A 6,150-nucleotide genomic window follows, 5' to 3' on the forward strand; every position below is an offset into this window, starting at 1 on the left:
GTCCAGAAAAAGAAATCCACCAAGCGGGCGGACGCCGTACAGGACAAAGTGAGGCCTGTGGTGGTCCCCTATATGCATCGTATCTCCCATCAGCTCAAGAAAGTGGCAGGCAGACATGGTGTCCCTTTGGCGCTGTCTGCCCCGAACAAGCTTTCCAAGCTGTGCTCCCGCACCTGCGGTATGAGCAGAGGAGGGTGCAAAATACGACACGGTGTGACCTACGTCCCGTGTGCCGTCGGCGTGGTTTATGCCATCCCGCTCTCGTGTGGTAAGTTCTACGTCGGGAAAACTGGAAGATGCATCAACGAGCGGCTCAGGGAACACTCACAAAAGATTAACAAGAATGTGGATAAAGGAGCCCATCTTGTGGCTCATATTAACGCTTGCTGCAATTGTGAGGCACGATTTGAAGGGACGTCGATTCTTGGCAGGAGCAGCAATGAGCATGCGCTGCTGGCTTTGGAAGCCTATCATATCAGAAAAAGTGCTCATCTTTGCATAAGCGACACGTCTCTGACCCTGCACCCATCCGAGTTTGATTTCATTTCATCGCGTATGTAATATGCTGCATCTTTTTTCAACTCAGATTACACTTTTCTGTGTACCTTTTTTGTCGATTGCGTGGCGCATGTGAGGTATGGTTGCCTTGGAGGTATATATGCATTGACTTTTCCCGAAATAAATTCAGTTGATAGTCAGCGCTTGTGTGTGTCGTCTCTTTCTTTGTGGTGTGTCGTGTTTGCGCTGTAAGAGTACCCCTATCATTCTGCTATGGCTCTCGGGAAGTAGGAGTACTTAAAGCAGTTATAATGGTGTGAACATTCAGTTAGTGTAATGGATTGTGGGTTACGTTTAGGTCCACATGACGTAATTGATATATATGTAGTGGTGTCAATGTTTACTTGATAGTGTACTAGTTGATGCATAAATTTTAATCTGGTTAGTTTACATCTATTTTATAGGCTAAAGAGGCCAGCATTTTCAGTAATTCAGTCGGTGAGTCTGAAGTTTTATAGTTGTTAAATACAAACCTAATGGTCTTTATATGCATCCCTGCATTCAAGTTTATCATTCACATATTAGTGTACGGGAACCATGCAAAGTTAGCATATGCGAGAGCTGTTCGGATAAAAGTTTTGTATGCTAAATACTTGATGTCAGGTGGCGGAAGACAGAGGTGTCTGCTGAGGAAGAAGAGCTTTTTTGAGGCAGTTAAGGTAATGGTGTTGATGTGGGAGTCCAATGTAAAATCGGGAGTAAGTAATAAACCTAGGTATTTGTTTTCTTGATTTCAAGCTAGCTGTGTGTTATTTGCGGTATATTTGAACTCTGACACGTGTTTTTAGTGCTAACTGTGAGGGCAGCCAAATTTTTAACCTTAAGGAATATTTGTCAGTCAGTACATCATTTAAAAACTGAGCGCAGATCTTTTTTATGAAATGTAATCCTCGGAAGAGTTAATAATATGATAAAGTACACAATCGTCCGCAAACAATCAAATTCGGCACAAATGTTAAATGGTAGATCATTGTTAAAGATCAGGAAAAGAAGTGGAGCCAGTGTACATCCGCAAGCACTCCAGATCTTACACGCGAAAGAGTGGATGACTGATAACAAATTTCTACGAACTGCAAATGGTTGACAAGGTAATTTTGATGCATTGATAAGTGGGGTTTAACGTCCCAACTCCACCATATGATTATGAGAGACGCCGTAGTGGAGGGCTCCGGAAATTTCGAGCACCTTGTGTTCTTTGACGTGCACCCAAATCTGAGCACACGGGCCTACAACATTTCCGCTTCCATCGGAAATGCCGCCGGCGCAGCCGAAATGCGAACCCGCGACCTGCGGTTCAGCAGACGAGTACGTTAGCCAGAAGACCACCACGGCGGGGCGAAGGTAATCTCGTATACAAGAGATGATGGGTCTGTTTCCCAGAGCTGATTCAGTTTTAGCCATGAATGTACTTAGTGAGGCCCGATCCGAAACTTTTAAAATGTCTAGTAAAAGAAGGTCTATTTGTTTTTTTTATTATCGATGCTGAGTGATATGTCGTGAATTAGCTCAACAAGCTTGGTGACAGTAAATAGCCCTTTTCGAAAGCCGTGTTCACAAAGTGAAATGATGCTTTCTTCTTTAAGGTATGTGGATATGCTTTTAAAGCACTATGTGTTCCAAAAGTTCACTGAATCAGCTGGTGAGAGACATGAACCGATAATTAGAGATTCCAGCTTTCTCACCGAACCTATATACTAAAATAATTTTCGCGACTTTGTTATCTTGTGGTAATGTAGAGGACAACAGTGGATTACTGAAAACTAAGCACAGGCATTTTGCTAACCCTTCGTCATATCTTTTTAGGAACATATTAGGTATATCTTCTGGTCCCAGTCAATTTTCAGTGTCGATATTTAGTGAAAGTCTAAATAAACAGACCACGCTCAGTTACAACAGGTCTGTCTAATCGTATTTGGTTCCATGGGTTAACATGTGGAATGTTTCCATCATTCACGGTAAACACTGACTGAAAAGAGTTATTAAAATTATTCGTCCTACAGAGTTTGTTTTCAGAGGGAATCAAGTGCTCGCTTTATTTATTTAGGTTTAAAATAATTCTAGAACTTCTGAGGGAACTTTTTGGAAAATTTGAAAGAGTATTGTAAAGGTCTAGTTGGCTTTAGACGCGTTTATTTGACTTTTTGTGTTACGAATGGCAGTCGAAATGACTAGTCAAAATGTGTTGCTGGGATTGGATTCCTATGTCTTCCTTAAGCGCTTTGCCTTACGTTTAGCATAAATGAGTTCACGATTATAGCACAGATTATTTCCTTTGTCTTTTTCATTTTCATAGGTACAATACTGTCTATGCAATTCTTTTAATCTATGTCATAGTTGTTCAATGTCAGATATTGCATTATTGGATAGTTCTAGGAAGACAGGAAATTCAACGATCAGGTGACCAAGGATGCTCGGGTCGTCAACATTACAAAAATCCTGACATTTATTTGGGGTATTTAGGTATGATATGGTGCCTCGAATAGGTATACTACAAAAGACAAGATTATCTGCTATACCATTGATGACGCCAATTCCTATTCGATATTCTGGGAAGTGACCACTGAGAAATAATAGATCTGGAATGTTAGATGAAGACCTGAATATACGCGTAGGTTGATTTACTATTTGAGACAAATTAAGATTCAATGTAGTATCTAGGAATATGTTCTAAGAACGCGAGGGAAAGTGCAACGTTGTTCAGTTTGTATTAGGCATGTTAAAATCGATTGATTGATTGATTGATTCATTGAGAGAGTGATTGATATGTCGGGCGTAACGTCCCAAACCAACCATATGATTATGGGAGACGCCATAGTGGAGGGCTCCGGGAATTTCGACCACCTGGGGTTCTGTGACGTGCACCAAAATCTGAGCACATGAACCTACAACATTTCCGCCTCCATTTGTAATGCAGCCGACGCAGCCGGGATGCGAATCGCGACCTGCGAGTCAGCAGCCGAGTACCTCAACCACTACACCACCACGGCGAGGCAGCATGTTAAAATTGCCCAACGATTCGAGCAAGAAATAAACTCACAGTAATGTGATGCATATTTTTCAAATTCATTCAAAGTGTTTTGACAATATTTTATAAGCATGATTTCTCGTATGGCGCAGAAAAGTGGCAGTGTGCGGGAATGGCAGCAACACAACTTCGAAGGCACTCAGCCTCGTTTCAGGCTTTGATGGTCATGAGCAAAAACGGACATAAGGACATAAAGGACATAAGAGATTATTGACAGGCACCCTTTTTAAAGCTGTTATACTTATGTGCAGTATTCACGGCTCTTTACTGTTATACAGTTGCTCTTGATTACAGGGCTTGGTGGCAAATCCGTAATATGTGGATTAGATCCCAGCCACAGGGGTTGCAGTATTATTTAGCCGAAATGCTAGATGCCTATGCTAGAGAGCGTTCATGTTCGATGTCAATGCACATAATAAAATAAAGGTGTCACGTGGCACTGGGAACTTCGAGACTGAGAATATATTTGTACGAGATAAGCTTTATTGAAGGGCCAGTCAACAGGCAACAAACGCGCTGGAAAAGCTCGCAAATTTTCACGGCGCGTCACCAACTTCCTTCCACGCGCAGTGACGTCAACTCGGTGATCGGAGTTCGGTCACGTGCAGGGAAAATGCGTGAGTTTTTCATGCGTGCTTCGGAGACTGTTGACTGGCCCTTTAAAATAAACCATTCGAAGCCTTCCACTGCAGCGTCTTCCGCAGTCCCACCCGCATTGAGAAGCTATACCTTACTTACCAACAAACAAACCAACTATTTTTCTTTTTTTTTGCGGCGGTGAGGCTGGGCCTCCCCGTCCCAACGTGGGAGCGGCCCGCGATCCTACCCCTATAAATCGGAGGTGGAATCCTTCAGGACTTCAATAAAAGTTTTTCATCCATCCATCCATCCATCACGCCCCACCGCAGTGGTCAACGGCTAAGGTTCTGGGCTGCTGAGGTTGCGGTTTCGGATCCCGGCTGCGGCGGCTGCATTTTCGATGGAGGCGGAAATGGTGTAGGCCCGTGTGCTCAAATTTAGGTGCACGTTAAAGAACCCCTGGTGGTCCAAATTTCCGGAGCCCTCCACTCCAGCGTCTCTCATAATCATATGGTGGTTTTGGGACGTTCAACCCCACATATCAATCAAACTTTTTTTCAGGGGCGAAGCGCGCCGCTGCGGTGGTCTAGTGGCTGAGGTACTCGGCTGCTGAGCCGCAGGTCGCGGGATCGAATCCCGGCTGCGGCGGCTGCATTTCTGATGGAGGCGGAAATGTTATAGGCCCGTGTTCTCCGATTTGGGTGCACGGTAAAGAACCCCAGGTGGTCGAAATTTCCGGAGCCCTCCACTATGGCGTCTCTCATAATCATATGGTGGCTTGGGGACGTTAAACCCCACATATCAATCAAACTATTTTTTCAGGGGCGAAGCGCCCCGCCGTGGTGGTCTAGTGGCTGAGGTACTCGGCTGCTGACCCGCAGGTCGCGGAATCGAATCTTCGCTGCGGCGGCTGCATTTCCGATGGAGGCGGAAATGTCGAGGCCCGTGTGCTCAGATTTGGGTGCACGTTAAAGAACCCCAGGTGGTCAAAATTTCCGGAGCCCTCCACTACGGCGTCTCTCATAATCATATGGTGGTTTTGGGACGTTAAACCCCACATATCAATCATCAATCAGGGGCGAAGCTCTTAAAGCTGTAAGTCGGACCAGGCATGTCTCTTTGTGAACCACTCGTAACCACCTACCTGTATGACTAACTCAGCTGGTGGTGCTAGTGTGAGGGACAGTCAGACAGATAGACGGACGGACGGATGGATGGATGGATGGATGGATGGATGGATAGAGGCACGGACAGAATGACGGACGCATGGATGGACGCATGAGCGAAGGGACAAAAGCATGAACGGAAGGACGCACAGATGGACGGACGCATGGAAGGGTAGACAGACAGACAGACAGACAGACAGACGGATACATGGACGGGTGGACAAGCAGACGGATGCATGGACAGAAGAACAGTTGGACACCCTATGAACCGGCGGAAGCATGGACGGACAGACAGACGGAGAAGCACGGACGGACGGACTTACTGACGGATGGACGGACAGATGCACAGACGAACGCACGGACTGACGTAAGCCCGAATGGACGAACGGATGGAAGCATAGACAGATAAATAAATGGACGAGCGAACGAACGGACGGACAGATCAACGCACAGACGGTTGGACACACGAACGGACAGATGGATGGACGCTTCGTCCAACTCATAATTATTCACTCCGTGGATATTCTGTGATTTTTTCCACTATATCTATGCCCTGTGAAGGCCTTAGTTTTGTTTTCTCTCCACTCGCACTACGTCAGTACAAGGGGCGGATGCATGAGGCGACGAGCGCGTTTTGCCAGTCGCTGCGACACAACGCATTCGTGCGTCCGGATCACGCTGGTGCGCGTTAATAGCGCGTATAAAGAGTAGCACATCTCATCGCTCTTTGTTCAGCTGGCCGCATTTTCTTTTCTGTGAATGAAATAAGCGATGACGCCAAGATGCCGTACAAGTATTTTGAGCTCTTGTATGTGTAAATTT

This window comes from Rhipicephalus microplus, chromosome 4, assembly GCF_043290135.1.
Source record: "Rhipicephalus microplus isolate Deutch F79 chromosome 4, USDA_Rmic, whole genome shotgun sequence".
NCBI lineage: Eukaryota > Metazoa > Arthropoda > Arachnida > Ixodida > Ixodidae > Rhipicephalus > Rhipicephalus microplus.